This window comes from Delphinapterus leucas, chromosome 7 (assembly GCF_059928025.1).
Source record: "Delphinapterus leucas isolate spDelLeu-1000000601 "Yukka" chromosome 7, BTC_Dleu_Yukka2, whole genome shotgun sequence".
Classification (NCBI taxonomy): Eukaryota; Metazoa; Chordata; class Mammalia; order Artiodactyla; family Monodontidae; genus Delphinapterus; species Delphinapterus leucas.
This window is the reverse complement of record NC_143135.1, coordinates 46788357-46812230: the sequence shown is the minus strand read 5'-3', so window position 1 is coordinate 46812230 and position 23874 is coordinate 46788357. Positions and strand designations below refer to the sequence as shown.

The window sequence follows — 23874 nt, the reverse complement described above, 5'->3', positions numbered from 1 at the left end:
AAGCCTCATTTTCAAAGTCCTCCTGGGGGTAAGAGTGTTCCAGGAAAGGTTTCCACCGCCAGAGAGGCCACCACAGGAGGGAGTGAGCTCCCCACTGCAGGAGGTGTGTAAGCCGAGGCCAGAAGCCCACTTGCCAGGAGGGTGCCCAGAATGAAGGCTGAATTCTGCGCAACGAGCTCACTTCCAATGCCCAAAAGCCCAGACTCAGGATCCCCAAGCGAGCCCTCCTGGCCAGGCAGGAATGGGGGGAGCTGAGGGGTGTGCTGACATTTCTAGAGATACTCTGAACCTGAGGCCACCACCTGGTGCTACACACACTTGGGAGCCAGGTATCCCATACCCTTGGGGAATGGAGACTGAAATGTGGCACCATGTCCCAGGGCAGCCTTTGCTCGAAGCAGCTGCCATCACAGCCCACAGGCAGCACTTCCCAGGCATCCAGAAGGGAGCCTGAATGGTTTCTGTCCTGCTTGCCCTCACCTGCCACGATGCCTGAGATCCGTGGGCATCCCGGTAGATAGTGATGATGGGAACATCCTTTCTTGCTGTCCATCGCCCCCTCTGGAGACTCGCCTTGCTTCACTGCCCAAAACGTTAATGGCTTTGGAGACGTGCAGACAGTAAGTTGCTTAAACAGTAGCATTTCAGACCACGATGCTGCTGGCAGGGGGTAGGGCCAGCACGTACAGTTGTGTAGGTTGTTCACTGCACAAGGGTAAAGGGAGAAAATGAGGGCTGGAATCCAGACTTTGCTCTGCTCACCAACCTGTGGGCCCTGCTTGGCCCACCCTTGCCTGGAGGAAGGGGAACCTTTCCTAATTTTAAGATACACAGAGACCTGTAAGGGCTAGTGGAGACCCTGAATGTGTAGTCCCCTTGTTCTTGAGGACTGGCCTTTCCTCTCCAGGGCACTCAGACCAAGGGTCACATTTCTGAGGCTTCTGTGACAGCCACAGGCTCAGCTCTAGTGCATCATGGGTGCATCCCCAGCACATGGGGCCTTTCCTGCATGCTGTGGTTGGCAGCAAGAACTGGTGCCTGTAACTTTCACGTCTGCACACGAGGCCTCAGCCCCAGTGACCTCGGAAGCTGCCACCTCAGGCCTCCCACCTCCCAATGCCACTTGTCCTTGGATAACTGGATTGGGGAAAGGGAATATTATTTACCAGTCGCTTAGACCTATTCCTCTCAGCCCACCCCCATTCTCTGCCTTGCCAAAGAATGAAGATTGGGGATGAAATGAATTCGATAATAACCAATAAGGACCCCCAGAGAAAATAAAGCAGCTTTTATTAAACTTCTTCCAAGACCTTTTGTGTTGAGCCTCTGCAGGCTCTCTGGGTGCAGGCTTCGCAGGATTGGCTCTGTTCCTGCGGGCGAGGGGAGCCCCAAACCTGGCTCTCATGGTCCCTCCTGCAAATGTCCAGCAATAACTCGGGCCCAGATCCCTCCCATGGCTGCCCTGAGTTGACTCCTATTTGAAAGGCAGTTAGAGCCACAGAAAAGACCCCGGCCGTGCATTGCCTGGCTCTGAGGTTTTGGTGGAGTGGTCTTCCTCGGCCAGGCCAGGGCTCTGGGCAGCTGGTACTGACGGGTTCCAGCTCCAGAGGCAACCGAGTTGAGGCTTGGGACCTGCTACCATTCATCCCCGGAGTCATCTCTCCAGGTTGAGTATGGCACGATTTAATGCTCCCATTCCTCCATTCCTGCTCTGCATGACAAATTGTTTTAATAAACATAAACCGGGTAATAATAAAGTCATAATAAGCCCGCGACTCACCTTATATCACTGCAGTTAAATCCTCCCATAAGCCGGCGCTGGTTACAATGACAATTACGGCCGGGCCAATCCACAGGCAGGCCTGCGTGCGGACAGATTTAATATCGTTTGTAAATATGATTAGTGGGCTGTCATGTTATTGCAGGCTGCTATTTACATTTCTCTCCGGGGTTATACACTCCGCCAAATCAACATTAAGTAGTGGGCCTCTCTTTCCTCCTTAAATCATACATTCCCTCTGCCTGCGCCAATCCCGCTTAATGAAGAAAGGGAACCTGACGGCGGGAGCCGGGCAGGATGGAGCCTCGCCTCGGCATTTTTCGGAAGACAGATGGGCACGGGGAGCCCCGAGAAAGCTCCGCCCGGAAACTCCAGTGGGTGGATGGGCCCTGCTCGCCACGGCCCCCTCCCCTCTCACCGGCAGCCCCTGCCCCTCTCCCTGCCTGCTCGCTTATGAAAAATGTTCACATAATGAATGGTTGTTGTTTACAGAAGTAATTTCATGCTACATTTCCATTATTGCCTGGATTTGTTTGGCTTGGCACACTAGCCCGTTGCCTACGATGAACTTTTAAGGAAATATTGCTCGTGCTTCCTGCTCTGCCGTTCCGCTTCTAATGGAAGCCGCTTGCATTTGAGACATATCGTGACACTTCATAACTGTGTGCAAATAAGCATTCTTAAAGTGCTCGGCTCAATTAATCATTGTTGCGAAGGCCGGTCTGCTCCTGGTGCGCCAGAATCCACCCGACTGGGGCGCAAGTTTGGAGGGGAAAAATCTAAAATCGGGAGGGCGCAGGGGATGGGGAGGGCCAGGAGCCACAGCTGTGCTTTCCAGATCATCCTGTGTCACTGGAGACAACACAGGTGGGTTCCTCTCTGTCCCCAACATAGTTTAGGGCGGCCCTCTGGGCCAGAGAGGGGAGAAAGGTGAGGGTGGGGAGCCGCTTGGGAAGAATAAACCTCGAATATCACACGCCTCTGATGCCTTCTCTCCGACGGCATATTCTAGACGGGATTTCATCTTCTTGAGATGGCTACGGTCACCGTTATGTTTGAAAGTGGGATATCTAGATGCACTCAGAGGCTCTGAGGGCTGTTAGTCCTTGCACAGAATGCCCCAGTGCCATGGTTTCTGAGCCCTGTGCGTACGGTGTGGATGTGTACGGTGTGGATGTGTACGGTGTGTGCAGCCGCCAGGGTGTCTGTCCCTAGCATCTTCACTTCTTGCGCTACTCCTAATCTTTGGTGAGCTTGGAGGCCAGGAAATCAACTTTGCAGCATGAAAACTAGAAAACCAAACTTTATACATTATTTGTAAAAGAAGAGGAAATAGATTTGGCTGAGAGCATGGGGACTCTCCTCAAAGTAAGAGTCAGGACATGTGTTTTATTCAGAGCTCTTTGTTTCCTTCCCGATTCTCAGCTGAGTTGGAGCTGAGAAAGGGCCTGGATGGAGGCTAGGAGGAGCTCTATCCTTACACTGAAGCATGTTCATTAATTCATTCTACAAATACTTTATGTGTTAAGCTCCTGCTGTGGTCTGGGCACTGTTCTGGGCCCTGAGGGTCACAGAATCTCCTTCCTCCCCTGAGGAGATGATGCCTGAGCTGAGATAAACACACCCCCTCCTGGTGCCCACATGCAAATCCTTACAGACTCCATATGCATGCACACCTGTGTGCAGTTTCTTCTTCATTAATGACTCCTGAATGAAAGCATTTCTCCTCATAATGGCCTATAATTGCCAAACTTCGTATAATGAATTTTATTATTTTAACAAAAAGAGATAAAGATATAGTCTTTTCTTTTTTTTTTTTTTTTTTTTTTTGCAGTACGCGGGCCTCTCACTGTTGTGGCCTCTCCCGTTGCTGAGCACAGGCTCCGGACGCGCAGTCTCACGACCATGGCTCACGGGCCCAGCCGCTCCGCGGCATGTGGGATCTTTCCAGACCGGGGCACGAACCCATGTCCCCTGCATCGGCAGGCGGACTCTCAACCACTGCGCCACCAGGGAAGCCCGTCTTTTCTTAATGTCAGGAGATTTAGGAAAAATTTTCACTCAAAAAGGTTAAAATGATAAAGTGGGTGCTTGTATGGTGACACATTCCACTATCTGGAAAATGTGGATGACGTGAGTCAGGGTCGAGTGGGGGTGTGTGTGTGTGTGTGTGAAAGAGAGAGAGAGAGGGAAGGGAAGGCAGGGACGCGTGTAGCTAAGGGCAAGGTGACAGCCCCCGGGTTCCCAGGTACTGTGAAACAAACCAGGGGTCCCAGAGCCATGTGTTCACCAGGCTTGTCAGCCTGCACAGAGATTAGGGCTGGGACCGTGGCCAGAGAAACGTCTCGGTCCCCAGCAGCACAGAGGAAGCGCGACATGTAATGAAAAGTAGTAGCCCAGCACTGAAAGTGGAAAACGGTATTGATTTTCCAGTGCTTGGTTGCTCAGGGGAGCTCATCAGGTACAACCTCCCAGGCGTCCACCACCCTAAAGGGGTCTGTGGCGCCCCCTGCCTGCCTTGCTTCTCCACTCCACAGAGGCCAGCTCCCCAGCCCAGACTTTGCAAACCCCGTGAAATGCCTTGTCCTCTGTCTCAGGGGTTCAGCTCAGACAGTGGAAGGACAGGTGACAGTGAGCAGAAAAGGCCTGGGAGGACACAGCTCTCAGCTCTGGTGTGTGTGACCAGAGTGCAGGCCACTACCCACAGGCCAGGCTGCGGCCCTGGCTTTAGATCCCTACCCTCACCAATCACTGTGGCGTCCAGGCACTCAGGTGAGCACCCAGCATTGGAGCCTGTCCTTACACAGATCGAGAGCCATGTAAAGGAAAAGCAAGCTCTACCCTGGAGTGAGAAGCAAGGAATAGAGGCAGAAACTACAGTGAGTGGCCCTGGATACAAGGCCGATGCAGCCCCACAGGCTCATACCCATAAGCAGGGGTTACCAACTGAGAAGGTGATACAGTGCAGCTGTTAAGAGTGGGGTGTTTGGAGTCATCCAGGCTTGGACTGGCATCCTGGCTCCTTCATTCGCCAAGTATGTGAACCCAGACAAATTATTTAACTTTCTTCAGCCTCAGTCGTCCCATCTACTGAGAATGGGGATTACAGTTGTCTCCTTAAGGGTTTAACGTGAGGATACCATCAGATAAAGCAAGTAAAGCACTTGGCACGTGCTTGGCTCTAGTAGTGTTCCAGATTATTAGCTAAAACAACAGCAACAATAAATATCAAGGATTTAGGGTAGGGCTGAGGCTCACACCTGTTCCCCACCCTGCCTGGTTTTCGCTTCACCAGTGGTACCACCATCCCCTCATTGCCTGATGAAGAAACATTGGAGTCATCGTAGACTCTTCCCTTGTACCCCATGCTAATTAGTCACCCAGTCCTGCCCATTCCACTTTCTGGACACCTCTCCATTCTCGTGGCCTCCTCGCCCATCCAGGCCCCGTGATTTCTCTCCTGGATGACTGCGGTAGCTCCAGACTGGCCTCCCCAAATCCACTCTTGCCCTTTCCACTGCATTTGATGCCCAAAGTCTGAAGCAAATCAGGATTCCATCACACTCTGATTTTCCGGCTTCAGTGGTTCCTCTTTATTCTGTACTTGCTTACCTTCCCTTCTATCTCCCCCAGGGGGCCAGTGAGCTCCTCCAGGGAAGAACCCTTGGATTTTTAACCACTGTAACCCCAGTGCCTATCCCAGTGCTTGGAATGAAACAGGCTCGTGGAATGATTGTTGAGTGAATACATGAATGTATACCTCCCCAGGCCCATCTCTACTGATGTTTAAAGTCAACACTTTGGACCAGCATCTGACCACAATGTGTTAGAGTCATGAAGCCGTGGCCTTTTGTGGGTGGGGTGGGCATTGAGGAGTAGGGTGATTGGGGCAGAGCTGCAGAGGTGGGAGAGGCAGAGGAAGAAGAAATAGTGCACAGGGGTGAGATCGTGAAGAGCCTGGGATATCTGGTAAGGGTTATGCACTTTACTTTGTAGGCAATGGGGGAGCCGTTGACAGTTTCAGGCAATTCAAAGGCATGCTTTGATTTCTGTCTTAGAAAGGTTGCTCTGGATTGGGGGCATGTGGAGCAGAAACAGGAAGACCAGACAGGATCAGGGTGGTGATGGTAGTGGAGAATGGGAACCAGATTCAAGAGGCACTAAAGAGGTAAAATCAATAGACCTTGGTGACTTTGTGTTGAAGGAAAAGAGAAAGAGAAGTGGGGGGCCTAGTAGGAGAATTACCCGGCAGTTGTGTGATGGTTAGTGTCATTCACCAGGACGCTGAATACAGGAGGAAAGGGCAGTTTGGACCAGGGATTGTTGGGGGTAGAAAGTGATGGGATAAGTTTTGAATGTGGGACATCACGTGAAGATGATGGAATCTCTTGGCTATGAGGGTCTGGAGCCCAGGAGACAGCTCAGTGCTTTAGACAGAGCTGAGGGGCCCTCAGTGTACAGCTCAACAGTGGAAGAAAGTCAGGGACAGGCCAGATTGTAAGGAGGTGTGTTTAATGAGAGGAAAAGTCCTGGGGAACACTGACATCTAGGAGGTCACTGGAGGAAGAAGAGAGAGAAGGGAGTGAGGATGAGCAGCCAGAGAGGAAGGAAGGGTCAGGGAAGATGAGAGGAAAAGAATTCATGGAAGCGTGGTCAGCCGTGTGGCCCACAGAACCTTGACAAGAAGGGAGGAGGTTCATGATGCCTTGGGCGGGATGCCAGAGGGGATGAAATGCTTAAATTTTTTTTGTGTGTGTAATGATTGAGGAGACTTGCATATATATAGTTACCTATTGATTTTAATTTATATCGGCCTCCTTTCTAAAACAATTTAAGACAGCTGAGGAAAATGTGACCTTATTTAGAGCAAGGGAAGGACATATAAGTGTGGCCAGGCCCACGTCTTCCATGATCACCTCAGAGAAAGGCCTGCACTGAAATGCCCCCTTGGTTAGTCATGAGGGTCTGAGTCATGAGGACAAAATCAGTTACATGAGGTCAAGGTGAGGTCAAGACGTGAAGTCAGGGACGGGTCACTTTGGTGTGGGAGGCGAGGTCACGGTCAGATGAAAACAATGAGGGGGAGAGACTGGAGGGTCGGGGTGTTGAGGGAGTGAGATCTGGGCGCATGAAATCCCGGTGGGAACAGGGTGCGGTCAGAATCGCCCACTGAGGGAGTGAGGTCAGGGTGGGATCAGGCCAGTGGGACATCAGCAGGAGCATGGGGGCATGGTCACTCTGGGTGGTGATGCTGGGTGGTGACAACGACGACGATGAGAGCCGTCCGACGACGATGAGAGCCGTCCCGTCCCTGTCCCCACCCCCAAGTATGTGCATAGGTACACATTTGGGTACTATGTGTGCCCAGAGCACATGGCCTGCATGTGTGCACATGTGTGACGTGCCCTTTTTGAGTGTATGTGTGTGCTCACTTGTGGGCATGGCACATGAGTGCATATTTTGTATAGTGTATCTGTGGTTATGTTATGTTTTCTAAAAGCACACAACGGACTGAGGATTATAATCAGAAACTAGATACAAATCCCTCAAAGCTATGGCCAAGGGGCTTCCCTGGTGGTGCGGTGGTTGAGAGTCCGCCTGCCGATGCAGAGGACACGGGTTCGTGCCCTGGTCCGGGAAGATCCCACGTGCCACGGAGCCGCTGGGCCCGTGAGCCATGGCCGCTGAGCCTGCGCATCCGGAGCCTGTGCTCCGCAACGGGAGAGGCCACAGCAGTGAGAGGCCCGTGTACCACAAAAAAAAAAAAAAAAAAAAAAGCTATGGCCAAACATCCCATGCTATTTCCTGATAACTTCTCAAGGCTGAAGAGCTTTGGAAGCCATGTGGAGAAAGAAGAGCTCTGGTCCTTGTTGGCCTCAGGAGGATGCATTCCCAGTTGGTGGAAATAGGGTGGGGGGCAACTGGTAAAGCAGGGGTCCCCAGCCCCTGGGCTGCACAGCGGGAGGTGAGTGGCAGGCAACCGAGCGAAGCTTCATCTGCCGTTCCCCACCGCTCGCATTACCGCCTGAACCAGCCCCCGCCCCACGGTCCGTGGAAAAACTGTCTTCCATGAAACTGGTCCCTGGCGCCAAAAAGATTGGGGACCACCGTGGTAAAGAACTGACTCCCCTGAGTCTGGAATGTTCCCACCCTGCAGCCCTCATGCTCTGGCAGCTAACCTCACTGAGCCCAAACTATTCCCCCACCTATGTCAGCACTGGAGTGAATGTCACTGTCCCCAGTCCATCCTATGACGGCAGTCAGAGTGACCTTACTAAGATGGAATCGAGTCACTAGACTGTCTGAACCCTTCAATGACTCCCCATCACCCACAGAGTAAAGCGCAAAACCCTTACCAGAACATTCCAGGCCCTTCATGATCCAGCCCCTGCCCACCTATTCTTCTGCTTCTGCCTCCCCAATGCCCATCCCATTCCCAGCAGGCCACTGCTTCATGCCTCCCAGGCTGTGTCACCAGATGCAGGTTGAAAAAGCTGGCTTCAAACACCAGTAGACGATGGGGCCAGGAGTGGCCTCAGGTGGACCTTCCTTCTTTCCTTCCCTCTTTCCTTAATTCGACAAATATTTATTAGTTGCTTCTAGGCCCTGAAGATATAGAAATGGGTAGACAGTGATCTTTGGGGGCTGGTTAACCTTCAAACGAGAGTGTTAGCGAGGCTGTAACTGAACATAATAGATGCTCAATAAATATGTATTCAATAAATAAGTGAACAAATGTAATAAGTACCACAATAGGTTATCGCAGGATAAAGCACAAGGAGAGAAAAGAAAAGAAGCCTCTTTACCTCTTCCTGGAGATAGGAAAGACTTCACGAGGCTGGTGACGAGCTAGATGAACTCGGAAGTGTTGACTCAGAGCTTGCAGGTGGCGCTGGGAAGGACGCTGAGCACAGGCAAAGGCTGGGAGACAGAAAAGGGCCACAGAGTGTAAGTAGATTGACACAACCAGGGCACAGGTGCAGTGGCAACAGGCGGGGCTGGGGAGGAAGTGGGCTCTGGTCACACAAGGCCAGTAAGCAAGGACTCCCTCCTGGAGTTGAAGGGGACTCTTCCAACTAGTCAGGAGGGAAATGACTGTGCAGGAGACCTGGTGAAGAGGCATTTGGATGTGGATCCGTGGGACCTGGTTGTTGAACAGACAGCTGTGTCCTAGATGTAGTGGCCCAGGCTCAGAAGGGCCCCATGCTTGGGGTTTAATGCTCTGTGGTCGCTGTCTTGGAATTCTTCTAATTTTATCTATGAATCTGTGTTTTGTGTGTGAAGGCTACCGGGACAGTGGCGCATGTGCCAGGAGCTTGGAGCACAGTCTAGCTTTGACCCCCTCCCCGGGACGAGTTCTGGACCTGCTCCCTACCCCTGGCGCCCCAGGCGGGAGCCGTCACAACCTAAGCCTTCATTACTCTGTGCTGTGATTCAGGGCAAAAGTCCCGAGTGTGGGCTCCACGGAGGGAGTAAGAGGCGGAGGCGTGAACCTCTCCTCGCCCAGCTGACTGGGCCTCTGGCCCTGACGCCACACCTCCAGGGACCTGGAGCGCACTGCCTCCTGGGGTAGCTGTGAGAATGCCACTGGTCAGTCCAGCACCACCATCCTCCTGCCTGTAGCTCCTCCCCCCAGGGGCTAACTGGGTCCTCTGAAGCCTCTCGGGGTTTGAATAATCCTCTCGCACTCACTAGAGCTCAAAAGCCTCCTCCTGAGACTTAGCGTGCTCCAGGCCAAGACCCTTCCCGGTTCCGTCCCCTCAGACCCCCTCAAACAGTCACTCCAACAGCAGCCAGGCCTGGGATGGAAGACACAGGGTCCTGCAGCCTGCAAGAGCCAATTACTAAATATGCAGGAATTCTGCAGGTCAGTTGTTAAACTGTTGGTAGCTTAAAATCTGCCATCGAGGAAACTGGCAAACACTACGAATCAGGGCCTGTTTTTCCCTTGGAGAGTTTACTAACTCACCACAGCCTGGAGGCCTGATTCCCAGGGGCCAAGTGTTTGCAAAGGCCTAGGGTGATTCCTAGTATGTGTGCGTGTGTGTGTGTGTGTGTGTGTGTGTACATATGTGCATGTGTGTGTTTGCTCTTGTGCGTGTCTCTATAGGAGTTTACATGTGCATACATGGGTGTGTGTGTCCTTCTGTATGTTTCAGCACAGGGACTGGCAGGGTGGGTTCTCTGACAACCAAAACTGCCCATGTAGCAAGAGTTTCCCACTGTAGGGGAAATGTCCCGCAGAGATCCAGCAAGAGGCTCCACTCTACGACCATGCAGGCTCTCCTGCCTGACCCCAGGGGCCTCAGGTCCCCACCTGAATTGTATAGTAAAGGGCTGGGGATTCTGTGCACATAAACGCCTTAGCAGCCCCAGAATCCCTGCACCTGGTGTAGCTCTGTTCAAAAACTGTGTTCTGTTTCCTTTGGTTGTTTATATTTCATTTTAATATTGACAGAAAACAAAATTTGGCCCCTTTGGAAAGTCTTAAGTCTGAAACAGTTAAAAACAAAATAGAACAAAACAACAAACTACTAGAAGTTAGTTAGGAGATAATCTTTAGCTTGTCATGCAAAGTTATGCTCATACCAAATCCAGAGAAGACCAGTGAGAAGGAAGAACTGGAAGGACCTGGTACTATGGGCAACTCCAGCCTGATGAAGAAAAAGACAGTGTATGAAATGAGCTCAGTGTACTACCAGGGCTGGGGCTCAGCTCAGCCAGGCACTGGTAGAAGAAGGTGGGACTCTTTCTCTCAGTCAACAGAGGTCATGAGGCAGACCTGGGTGCACCTCAAATGGGAAGGCTGACAATTAAGTAACACTGCCATGTCCCCGTGCTGGCCAGGCACAGAAGGTACTCAATCAGTGTTTTTTATTGTTCTTTTATATGGGGGGGGGGGTTGTCTTTCTTTCTCCTTCCTCCCTCCCTTCTCTCTCTCTCTCTCTCTCTCTCTCTTTCTCTCTCTCTCGCTTTCTTTCACATGACGACTGACTATGTCTGCATACCCTTCATCTCCTGGTCACTGGTTGGAGCCCAGAATGTGAAGATAATCATTCAGGCCCCTTTCCCATCTTCCCTGAAGTTCTGAGAGGGAAGGACTATGTTGCTATGTCCCCAAAGGAAACAAGCCAAGAAAGGAATCTACCTGCACAATGGATGACCAAGAGGGTTGGGACCTCAGGCCAGGACCCTCTCACTCTCTAGTTTTAACTGGCCCCTCCTTCTGGGGAACTCTCAGAAAGGTACCTTATAAAGTTTCTCAGCCCTCCTGGCCACAGCAGCTGTCCTCAGTAGCACTTGGAGGAACTTGGCTGTGTCCCCACTCACTCCCTGACCATCCCAGGCATTTCAGCCACATTCAGCTGGCTGTACCCACTGATGGGAGCCCCTCAGGAGGAGTCCCTGGGAACCACAAACTAGAGGCTCAGCTTCCTGGTGCCTAGGTGGCTGCCCCCTGGTGGAATTCTGGGGGTTCTCCCAGATGCCTCAGAATAGGGGGTAGGGGAGTGGCAATTAAGACATTTAACTTGAGTTCTGTTATCTGCTTTGCATAATAGCCTTGTTTGTACAAAAGATTTTGTTTGAAGAAAGGGTTCAGCTACTTTTTAAGAACTGCAAATCATTGTTCTAGGAGTAGCAATTTCATTAGGTAGGTTTGTTAATAACCTTTAGGGGATTCCACATGGGGGTGGAGGGCTTGTGTGTATTTTGTAAAAGATTCTCTGCGGCCCTGATTTGCCCTGTGTGAGAACCAGTAGCCTAGTGGGTCAAAGAAGGTCAAGCTGGGCGGGTCCCACAGATCATGTCCTTTCTGTGTCCTCACACCATCGTCCTCTGACTGGATGCGGGCCTGATGCCTGCCTGCCTGTCTTGTGCTTATCTGGGCGCTGTTTTGGTGGCCTGGGCAGGCCTTCCTATGACTGCAGCCTCAGTGGGTCGTGCTGGAGAGAGGAGGTTGGACCACCCTCCACCCCATCCTCCCTGCCCTCGGGTGTGCCTCTCAGAGGCTGAAGGAGAGACAAGGGGGCTCCCTTCAACCCAGGGGACAGGGAGTCGTCCCCCATGGCTGGGGCCACGGAGATTCCTCAGGACAAGGGAGGGGACCTTTGCAGAGGGTGACTCGGCCCCTGGATTCCCCACCTTCCCCCATCTACCCTCTCAGTGCTTTGGGAGTTGGAACCTAATGGAAGGGGTTACTTAAGAGAAAGAGGGAAAGGGGGCCTGCCCTGGAGGAAGCTGTGCCTAAGGTTGGTCTTGGGACTTGGAATTGGAACGCTGAGGGGCAGGGGGGTGGGGTGGAACCAGACAGGAGGTCCTGGTCCCGAAACTGTCCCCCCTCCCGGGGCCTGCAGGCTTTACCGGCCCCTGCCTACCCACAGACTACCGTCCCCAGGCCCCTTCTTTCAGCTCCCCTTGCCTGACTGTCCCAGTTTGGGCCCACGATCTTCTCCCCCTCCACCCTCTGTCCTCTCTGCAGACCCAGCCTCTCACTCCTGGGCTGACACAGGGGCTCCTGCCCTGTTCTCGCTCTATTCCTGCGCAGGTCTCTGCACCTGCCCTAGTGAGCCTGTGCCAGCAGCCCGGGGCCTCTAGGGGGCAGCAGAGAGAGGATGAACAGGCTGAGCGGCCAAAGAGCCCTGTTCCAGATGCAATTCTGTCTCTGAACTGCTGCGTGCCTTGGGACAATCCATTGACCTCTCTGGGCCTCCGTTTCTACATTGGCTTTTCTGAGGAGATGACTCACAGGCCCCTTCCTATCGGGTATTCTGCTGTGGTTAAGCTGCTGCAGAGAATCTAAGGAGGAGGTGGAGAAGGGAGTGTTCAGGCTGCCAGGAAGGAATGTAGGAGGCTAAGCAGTGGGGAGGCCCCAGCAGGTGTGTGTGCCTCCACTCACTAGCCCCCAACCCGAGGACAGCAGACCAGAGGCTACAGACAGGCCAGGAAAGCACGGTGGGGGAGCATGGTGGCTGGGGACCTAGCTGCAGGCACGGGGCCCTAAGAACCAGAGACTGCTCTGTGCCTGGAGGAACCCAGCACCCCCGTGGCCTCGCGGGTCCACGAATTGCCCCTCCTTCTGCCACCCCTGCCCGGGTTTTCTCAGCTCTGATTGTAGGACTAATAGATTTGTGATTTCTCTTTGTAAAGAAATACAACCCCAGTGCACCAGGCTGGGGAGGTCCCTAGCCCACCCAGATGCCCAGAATCCCACGTGCCCCACCTTCCCTGGGGAGGGCTGGAGTTTGGGCCTGGCGGCGGCTTGGCCGGCCCTGCCCAGGAAGGGCTGGGAAGTCAAGGAGGCTGGAGGGGCCTGTACCCGGCTCTAGCCTCTGCCAAGCTGCACTGGGGAGGCCCAGAGGGGTTTATTTGGATTTTTTAATTATCATTTTTACTTTTTTTCTCCTCATGAAAAAGTTTTAATATACACAGTAAATTAAGCTCAGAAAAAAAGGAGGGGGGCACATTTCATCTTTAATCTATTTACTTCTGAATATTTAACATACAATTCTGGCACCAATCACCAAATTTAACTGGAAAATTACTCACTAATCTGTTTGCTTATTTGGAATAATTGGGTCGGCTGCCAGCGCGAGGATTTCCCCCCCTGTTTAATATCTCAGTTAGTAGTCCAATTTCAGCTTGGCGGCATAATTACTCTGACAGAGCTGTAGCCATGGGGCCTGTGAGTGGGGCTGCTTTTAAACCGTAAATTATGAAGGATTAGCATTTATGAATTTTAAATCAGGGCTGGGGTAGGAGACACTAAAGCTGCTTAATGCTGGGGAACAGCAGCCTTCGCTCAGCAGCAGAAGCCGTAACCCTTCCGCTCCCAGGACGGGCCGCAGGATGTGGGAGCCTGGGACGTGGCAGGTGGTGACCCAGAAGGTGTGGGAACACAAAGGACACCGGGGTGGGGGACGCTGCCACACTGATGGAACCCCCAGGAGTTAGAAAACCTGGGGTGATGTGAGCAAGGGCTTTGGCCTCTCCCCCTGCCCCACCCCGGTCCATAGGGTGCAGTCTCTCCCCCTGGTTAGTAACAGTTCACTTCCCCCCTGCCCTAGAGGAAGCTCAGAGCAATGACCTAACTAGGAGTTGAGGTCACTCCCTGCAGCCCCCTGCCTGCACGCAGGAAGGGTCCCTGCTGCTCTTAAGCATCCCCATCTGGCCGTGAGCCAGTCTGACTCAGGATCCTTTGGCTCTAAGTGTGACTTCCTGGCCAGCTGCAGAATGGCTGCCAAGGTTTCCCCAGGTACGTCACTCTCAGTTCTCCCCTTCCCTCCCCTCTTCCTCCATCCCCACCCCGCCCTCTGGCACACGATGGCCTTAGACCCGCCTTTGAAAACATATGAACTTGGGTTTGAAACACAGCTATGCTCTTTACAAGCTGTGTGACCATGGACAAGTAACTTAGCCTTTCTGAGTCTCCATCTTATTCATCAGTTAAATGGAGACAGTAATTCCTACCTTACAGGGCTGCTGGAGACTTTTATTAGATACTGTGGGTGAAGTGCCAGGCACAGTGCCCGGCACACGGCAGGTGTTTTTTCTGTCAGCTCCATGCTCCTTGGGCTCTCCCCAAACCTGAGTCAATGCCCTGCATCCACTGCCCTCCCCCTGTGTCTCATCTCTCACAGCACAGGGAAATCTCAGCCTTTGGTCACTCAACCTGCCCTCATGGTAGATGCCAGGGATGGATCTCAGGACTCTACTGGACTCCAGGCATCAGTGGTCACTAGAGCACAGACTCTGGGGCCACGCTGGCTGGATTTGAACTCTTACTCTATCATTCACTAGCTTGGTGACCTTGACCAAGTTATTTAGCCTCTCTATGCCTCAGTTTTCCTAACCTGCAAAATGGGAATCATAACAATAGTATCTCATCGTAGTACTGTTAAGATTTGGTAAGTTAATGTACGGCATTCAGAATCATGCCTGCCACACAGTAAACACTAGCTGTGCTGGTTATTGTTATTTATTATTCGTATGAGGAAGATGACTGTGGCCCTCTCTGTGGAACTTGAGGCTCCAGGTTGACCTCCCTTGAGCCTGAGGGATCTTTACGTAGCCTACAAAAATAGGAGGAAAAGAGGCAGGATCTGAGTGGGCAGGACCAGGCTACCTGGCACCTCATTGAGGACCAGTCTGGAGCACATGTCTCTGAGATAAAGCAGTCCCTACAGTGGCCAGACCTCCACCTATCCCATCTACGGGTGATGGGACCTTCCCATGACCTGCAGCTCTGGAAGAACCTCCTGATGTGCCTGATGGGGCAGATTTCTGGGGTACAGGCCAGCAGTGTGGGCAGCAGAGGCCGGAGGGGCAGGAATGAGACCATAGGGGCACATCAGCCCAGAGAGACCCTCTGCATGGGTCAGCCCTCTTTCCCAAGCTGGCCAAGATCTCTGTCCTCCGGGTCCCCAGGCCTGGGCTAGACCAGGTCAGTGGGTGGCCAGGGAAGGAAGAGTGGGGGTGACTCCAGGCATTCCAGCCTGCAGGGTGAGCAGGCCAGGCCAGGCTGAGCCCAGAGCCTCACTCTAGGCCTCCAGGGCTAACCTGTAGGCCCAGCCCTTCCCACTGCCCCTCACCAGCTTCAACGACAGTCTGTCCTAGCTCATCACGTCCACCGTGTGACAGCTGCCAGTGCCTTAATGTGAGTCCTCCAGCAGTTCACTTCCCCTTCGGGGACCTGATTTTGCACATCTGAAAGAAGAACAGGAGGGTCTTGCCCGCCTAGGGGTCTATGATTCAAGTTCATAGGCTGTTATCTCAGCAGAATGGACACAGCGTGTCATTCACCTGTTCTCTGCAGAGCAGGTCCCACAGCCCACCCACAAGTCCAGGCTGGGTGCAGTTTGGCTTCATGTGACATACTGGATGGATGCGGCAGCCCAACACCATCCATGACCCTAGGCTTAATGACAGACCAAGCCGCAGCCTCAGCTCCCGGGTGCGGGCTAGCCATGGGAGTTCCCGGGGAAATGCTGCAGCCCAGCGGGGGCTCACGGGCCCTAACGTGGTATTAATGCTCTTTTTAAAAATGCCCTGAATGATAATTTTGCTTTGGCAAATAAATCCTGAAGTGTCCCCCCACTCCTTGTACCTCCATATACCCCACACCATCACCCTCAGCCACCTGGCCCTTAAGGACTATGACTTGGGGGAGGAGTAAAGGGGGAAGGAAACCCGCCAGGGCTGCCTCTGCTCGTGCAGCTGAGGGAGGGCTGCATTCCCAGGGGACCCACAGGACTTCTAGTGTGGCTGGTCTGCCAGCACGCTGGGATGCTTGATGGAGGGGAAGTGCCCGGTTTGTCGAGTCCTTGCTGAGCTTTGTGATAACTCATTATATTTCTTTCTTTACAAATTGGCCCATTAGTACTCCTGAATTGAACGGAATTCTAACGCCAGGAGCCTCCCAGCCTGGGCTGAGCCTGGGCCAGGAATTACCTGCGGCACGAAGGCCTGCATTCTGGGGAGGAAGCCTGGGACGGATGTCTGGAGCGGGCCCTACATTCTGCAAGGGAAGTGGGTTTGTTTTCTTTAAACTCTAGAGAATGAAAGAGTTCTAACCAAGCCCTGCTGGATTTAAATAGCAAGATCTGCCTCACTGCTCACTGGCTTTCAAGCTGGGGGCTCTGATCCCTGTTTGAGGGGTTAAACTCTAACCCCATTAAGCCATTTATGGAAAGCTGACCACCAGGGAGGGAGGCGGCCCCTCTTCCTGCAGCCTCCCTAAACCCCACAGATTCTGAAATTGGTTGTCACTCTCAGTCTGAGGATTCTAAACAAGTAGGCACTAATCCCCTCTGTTAAGGAGATACTTATTTTGTCTGAAAAACTTCAAAGAGCCCATGACAGACACTCAAAATCAAAATTAGCATTCCAATGAGGATTTAAAAAATAATAATTCTTACAGTTCTGCTGAGGAGAGGAGGAGAGGGGAAGTGACTGGCCAGGAGGCTGGGGGAGGGAGTGGGGGCAGTGACTTTCATCTGCCTACCCTCAGGAGCTCTGGGGATCTGCCCCTGCTGGCTGAGATGCTGAAGCCCCCTCCCCAAAGGGGCAAAGGCTAGGCTGTAGCCTGGGCCCTCCAGGGTGGGCAGGAAGTGGCAAACCCCAAGGATTGTGCAGATGAGAAGTTCAAGTCTCAGAGAGGGAGGTAGCATCCGGGGCCATCAGCTACCAGTGCTGCAGCTACAGCCAGGCATTTGGACCCAGGTGGGCCTCGGGTCTGCCTGCCTGAGGCCTCAATGGTGCTCGCGGCTCACAGGACTAGTAGGAGTGCAGAGAGGTTGACAGGTGTCCTGAGGCAGCTCAGTGGCAGAGTGTGGAGCCCCACGGTCTTGCCAACGTACCTGTCCATGTTACGGCCATGTCTGGAGCCACTGCAGGGTCCTAACATTCCCTCCAGTCCCAGCAGCCTCTCTTCTGGAACCCAGTGAGTCCCCTGCCACCCCCAGGCCTGACCTCTCCCTTTGCTGGACTAGTGCCCCCAGCCCAGCCTCACCCTGGCCTGTCCCACCCCACAACCCAGCCTACCCCAGAAGGTCTCCCTCATCAGAGTCATTCTGGCATTTCCATCTCTCAAGGGACCCTCCTGTTCCAGATTCCAGATTCCCAGGCCAGGAGGAGGCCCCCATCTCCAGACAGGGGGCTCTTCTCTCCCAGTCTCTATAGCTCCTTTCTTTCTGCAGTCCCTTAGGTGCCTGCAGGACCTCCTGGGCCCCTCTCAGATCCTGGACCAAATCCCCCACTTCCTCTATTGGCTCCTGCTTGGCCTTCCCAGGAAGCCAGGGGGCAGGACCTAACCTTCCCGCTCCCCTCAGCCAGGCTGCCCTAAGCCTGTTTGGTGTCATCCCCTCCAGGGAGGACCTCACACCTCGAAGACTGTTAATGGAAGTTCCTGGACTCTCAGTCTTCCCCCACCTCCCCCAGTTCACATTGCTTTTCTGCATCACCCCCAAGTTCTATCCATCACCTGCCCAGTCCCCACTAAGCACTGTGCCCCATTCCAAGGCTGATCTGGAACCAGATTCTGTCCATTCACTCAAACTCTCCTTCAATGTGTAGACCTGCTCTGTGCCTGGTCCCGTGTGAGTGCTGGAGCACAGGGACCGGACTCTGTTCTTGGGGTGCTTCCAGCCAAATAGGAATGCTGGTCCATCACAGTACAGACGGATCAGAGAACTCCATCTGCGGGGCTCCCTGAGGAGGTGCCAATGAACTTCAATAGGAAGTCACCAGGTGGGCAAAAGAGCAAAGGGCTTTCTAGGAGGTGGAGAGGCCAGGGAAGCCTGGGAACCAGGCAGAACCCCGACTCTAAGCCCAGTACCCCTTCCTGGTCCGTAGCCCGGGTCCCCAGGCCCTTCGTGAAGACCACGAGGTCCTGGTCGCCTGTTCTAGTAACAGTATTGCACAGCACGTGAACCTCAGAGACAGAAAGAAGGAAGTGCCCATGACACCCTGGCCACCAATGAGAGAGACCCCTTGAAAGCACTGCCTCATCCATGACAATGGTCCCTGGCTTCTGGTACTAGAAAAGCCTGAAGGAGATATCCAAAAGGCCCAGCTTTGGGCAATAACCGTTCCCGAGGCAGGCCTGGTCCCTCCTGGCTGCCGGTATTATCCCTGTGAAAACTGGCTCTGTTCAAAGCACTTTCCCACCCATATCTCATCATAGATTTCTAGAACATTCATGCTCAGAACCCACATAGACGGGTGTTGTCCGATAGAAATACACTGCAAGCCACATACATGATTTTTAAAGTTTCTAGTAGTCACACTGAAAAGATTAAACTAATTGAATAATATACTTTCCTTAGCCCCATATTATTATTGGGTTTATGTAACCCAAAACACTATCATTTCAACACGTAATCAGCATAAAATTATTACTGAGGTGTATAATCTTTTACACTGACAGCACATCTCAATTCCAGCTAGGCACATTTCAAGTGCTCCATGGCCACAAGCGGCTAGCGGCTACTATACTGGACAGCACAGAGACCAGCCCAGCGTGTCTCCAGAGGAAGAAACTGGGAAGGAGGGGAATGGACTTTGCTGTCAACTGAATGTTTGTTGTCTCCCCAAAATTCATATGTTGAAACCATACCCTCAGTGTGACGGTATTAGGAGGTGGGGCCTTTGGGAGGTAATTAGGATTAGATGAGATCACAAGGGTGGAGCCCTCAGGAGTGGGATTAGTGTCCTTATAGGAGACACAAGAGAGCTTGCTTCTTCTCTCTGCTGGCCACCCTGTGAGACGTTGGCAGTCAGCAACCCAGAAGAGGGCCCTCTCCGGAACCCAACCATGCAGGCGCCCAGATCTTGGACTTCCAGACTCCAGAACTGTGAGAAACAAAGTTCTGTTCTTTATAAGCCACCCAGTTTATGGTATTCTATTACAGCTAAGGCAGACTTGCTCAGGATCAAACGCAAACCAGGCTGTGGGATGAAGTCCCCTGATTCCAACTTCTGTCCCTCCCACAGTCCTGCTGGACCCTGAGAGGGCCCAGGGCACTGAAGCAGAAGACACTGGGCTGGGGCTAGAGGCGGGCATCATGTGCTGGGTCTGCTGCTAACCTTCCCCACACATGGCCTTGGGTGGATCAGGAGCTGCATTGAACGTGGGGACCTCCTGCTGGCTGTGAAAGGAGGTCAAATGAAGAGGCACCAGAGTGGCAGACATTTCCAGCGCCTGCTCTGTGCCCGGCCCCGTGTGGTGGCTGGGGGCTGTCCTCATCCTGAGGAGCTTGCGGGTGGGGATGGGACAGTGACAGCATAGGTGATGAGGCCCACAATGGGGCAAGCACGGGGCCCTATGGAGGCACTGAGGACAGGGTGTTTGGGAGAGGCAAAACTTGAACTGGGTCTGGGGAGAGGAGCACAGGATCTACCTGGAGGCTGGGACACCGCCCCAACGCCCCAACTTCCTAAGACCCTGGGACCCCAGCTGCCCCTGAAGGGTGAGGAGAGCCCACTCAGGTAGCCCAGCCCTGCCCGTCAGGCAACACCCAGCCTCAGAGGTGGCTGGTGCTGTGACCTCCTCAGAGGAGCCCCGAGGAGTCCGGCCTCGGCCCTTCGCCTTTTCCTTCAGGCATTCCAGACTTCTTTGGGATGAACTGGGTCTGCCCGAGGGCCAAGCTGGAGCCAGAGAGGCGGCCTGAGTCCTGCCTGCCAAAAGCCAGGGAAGCCACCGCCTGCGGGGAGAGCTGAGCTGCCTCTGGGGCTAAGGCTGGGTGGCAGCCCACGGGGCCTGTGGGGCTTGCAGTCTGCAGTCAGGGCCTCGCTGCCTCTTGCCCCCCACCTGGCCACGAAGCCCCAGAGCCGGTAATGAGCACCTCCGGCTCCACGGTGGCTCAGAGGAGGCCTCCCGGCAGCCCGGCCTTGTTCTCATTGTCCCGCTCCAGCCCAAATGCACCAGGCCCAGGCCTCAATCATGATCAATGGGCCGAGGATGTGCTGAAGCGGCACTTTCATCTTTTCTCAAGGCCGGTGTTTGAACTTCTCCGAGCAAGCGGCCTTCCCAAACGGGCTTGTCTTCTAAGAAGGCGGCCAATCTCCTTTCCCTTGCTTCCTAAGCAGGCTGATCCGAGAGTTATTGAGGCACAAAAAAAAGAGACGTTCAAAGGCAAATCTAAATTACCGTCCTCTTCAAACTGGCGAAAAGTCTTATTAAGTCACCTGTGTGTGAATCCCGGCCTATTTCTGTCTGCAGACCTTTCTTCCTTTGTGCCACATAAATGGACACATCTTATTGATTTTCTTTCAACCTGGATCACCTCCATCGCTGTGAATATGGGCAGACAAATCCCGCTCCTTCCTTCCTGGTGGGGCTGAGGAAGAATGGGGGTGGCAGCTAGAGCGGCCCCGCACGATGGGGGCCACTGCACCCTCCTCACCACCCCCTGTGTGCCTTCCCACAGAACTCAGCAGAGTGGCCCGGAGCAGCATTTTCCTGGGGGAGCCGGGGAGGCACGGTGGGCCCGTAGGGAGGCTCTGTGACTACAGCCAGCAGATGGGACCTCGCCAATCCTTCCTGGGTTGGGAGGACAGCTCCAGGGACCCTTGAACTCATCCCGCGCTGCCGTCAGCCTGTCTTCTCGTGTCCTTGGCCTCCTACTGCTTGTCCTCTGTGACTCCCATCCCCAAACGCTCCCCACTCTGCTCGCTCCATTCCAGCCTTGACCTCTTTGCTGAACAAGCCACACACATGCCCACCTCAGGGCCTTAGCACTGCTGTTCCCATGCCCAGAAGGATCCTCAAGCCTCTTCCCCTCACCGCCTTCAAGTCTCCACTCAAATGTCAACTTCTCAGTGAAACTTTCTCAGGCCACCCCATGTAAAACGGTACCCATCCCCTTAGGCTCCCCAGCACCCTCCCCACTTTACTTTCCTGCATGGCACTTATCATAATTCACACGCTCTACGTTTTACTTGCTTGTGTTGGTTGGTTATCTGCCCTCTCTAAAGTCTAAACTCCATGCCAACAGAGCTGTTTGCCCCTTTGGTTCACTACATTGTCACTGCTACCTAGAACAGTGTTCAGTATACCAACGTGCTCTATAAATGATTGTTCAATGCAGGCCATGTGGGGGCCCAGCCAGCGCCAGCACCCCACCTTCTGATCCAGTCTCCAGCCTCCAGAGGACACCACGCAGTATGTCCGGACCGCATCCTCACTTCACCATCATCTCTATTGAAGTGACCTCAGGCTCCCAGACAAAAATATCCTCGCCCTAGGCCTGCAGCTTGGCCTGGACACTGCCTGGTCAGGCTTTGGTCTCAGGACAGATAGTTTCTAAGCCCATGACCACACCTCTGAGCCCATCAGTCTCCTCCTACTGGGGACAGGCCCCTGTTGAGGGTATTTCACCCCATCAGATCCAGCTGACCAGGGCAGAACCACAGAAATGCTCTGGGTCCTTAGCTGCCCTCCCCAAGCCACTCCCAGAGGACGGATCCTCCTGTGGGGACCCCAGGGCTGCCGCCCATCTCCCTCACTACATTCCTAGGCTGGGCAAGTGGTATAATAATTACTGTACACTACAGTCTGAATGTTTATGTTCCCCCCAAATTCAAATGCAAAAATTTTAATTCCCAAGGTAATTAGGAAGAGGGGACTTTGGGAGGTGATTATAAAATGGGCCCCTCCCTAGCCCATTCCACCACATGAGGACACAGCGAGAAGTTGCAGTCTACAACATGGAAGAGGGCCTACCCTGGAACCTGATCACGCTGGCACCCTGATCTTGGACTCCCAGCCTCCAGAACTGTGAGAAATGCATTTCTATAGTGTGTAAGCCACCCAGTCTGTGGTATTGTGTTCTGTCAGCCCAAAGAGACTAAGATGCTGTATAAACACCCTGGCTGGCCACTGGGAGCCCTGGGGCTGGCCTTGGCTTTGCAGTTACTCTCTGTATGGCCCCGAGGGACTTTCTTCCATCTCCTGACTTGAGTTTCCCCATCTACAATATGGAAGGAGTGATCCAGAGAACCTGAGGACCCCTTTGTAGGTCAGAGCCCTCTCTGGCTCATTCTGGGGAAAATCAGACCCGCCAACTGGAGGTGCTGGGGCTACAGGCAGGGCAAGCCCACCAGCTAGATGGACCTTCTTAGGGCAATTCGCATCTTTGGGCTGCACTGGGCCAGGAGGATGGGTTGAGAGCCTGGGGCAGGGTGGAGCCTTGGGTCTGGAGCAGTGCTCTGGACAGGTCACAGGGCAGTGGTGAGGGACACACGCCAAGTCCTTACTTCATTCCCCTTTGTTCCTGGGCCTCAAATGGGCCACAAGGTCAGGTGGTAGGGCTGTGAGCATCAAAAAGCCACCAAACCTGACCGCAGCCCTCAAGGGGACTTTACTCTGATCAGTTCTTCACGGTAGGGATAGAGGTTCACAGGGTGGTGGCCAGGGGTCTCTGACTTAGGCCCATGACCCTGGGGTCTCCCCTTCGACGAGCCCGAATATGTTGAACAGAATCCTGGTCACCAGCTCAGTCCTGAGCTTGGCCCTATCACTGACCCTGACCCTGGACCAGGTCCAGCCAAGACCTCCTAGCCCAGTGGCCATGCTACCCTTCAGGCTGCCAGCCTCCTGGCTGAGCTGAGCTGCAGGGAGCATGGCTGTCTCCCTGCATCCACCTCCACCAGATTTCATCTTGAGGCCATGCAGGTGGCAGCTTTGCCCGCAGTGATACACGCCCCCAGGCTCCAGGAGGCCCGTGTCTCTCATTAGTCTGTGGACTCTCCCAGTGAGGCCCATCGTGATTCCTCCCGTCTGGTCTGCCTGAGCACGGCCCCTCCCCCATTCTCCCTGCCTCCCCTTGATTGAGGTGTTCTCCTCTCTCTGGGACCCTTGCGGTCACTTTCTAACTGGCCTCCCTGACCCTGACCCTGACCCTAACCCTTGGGCTGCACTGGGCTGGGAGGAGGAGTTCTAGCATACAGCTGCCAATGATCTTTCTATAAAACAGTTTGTTCCCATATCTCTCTCTTGGAAACCTTCCATTGCCCCAAGACCCAGACTAGGGTGCAAAATTTAAGAATGCACTCGTCCTCTGGTTGTGCAAGTGTAGGGTCAACCTTAAATAGCAATGCCTCCTTAAATCCCTAGGGGCCCTGCTGGACTCACCCAGTCCTAGCCTGGCCATTACCCTTAAATCCAGGTAAACTCCAGATTCCTTCTCTAGGCTCAAGGCACCACCACATCCCAGCTCTGGCCCTTTCCTGCCGATTTCCTACCAAACCCCACATGACTGCACCTGGCCACACCAAAGCACCTAGGGCTATTCCCCTCAGTGCCCTCCCACTCTGCGTTTCTGCACATTCCTGATGCATCCTCTCCTTTCCTAGGCCTGTCTCTTTTTGTCCTTCTAGGCCTCACTTGGCTGTCACTTTCTCCAGGTAAGCCTTTGACCAGGGCCCCCTTGGGAGCAGAACACAGCACGAACCACATTGAACCACTCAGGCCCATTTTTGGGTCCCTCTCTCTCAATGGGCTGAGTCATCTTTGAGGGCCAGAGCAACATCTGGTTTTTCCCCTTTCCAGCACAGGGCAGGGCCCAGAGTAAGTTCTCAGTAGGTGTTTGTTGAAT

General features: G+C 53.6%; 1 long non-coding RNA gene across 1 annotated transcript in view; it reads right to left on the bottom strand.

Annotated features, from left to right (window-relative positions):
• LOC149748724 (uncharacterized) overlaps positions 1–23874 on the bottom strand; it is an 80031-nt gene that overhangs the window by 39017 nt on the left and 17140 nt on the right. Inside the window, exons 2-4 of the long non-coding RNA XR_016393822.1 lie at positions 8587–8701; positions 1781–1862; positions 481–705 (exon numbers count right to left, since the gene is read on the bottom strand). This is a non-coding gene — a long non-coding RNA (uncharacterized LOC149748724). The remainder of the gene's footprint in view (positions 1–480; positions 706–1780; positions 1863–8586; positions 8702–23874) is intronic.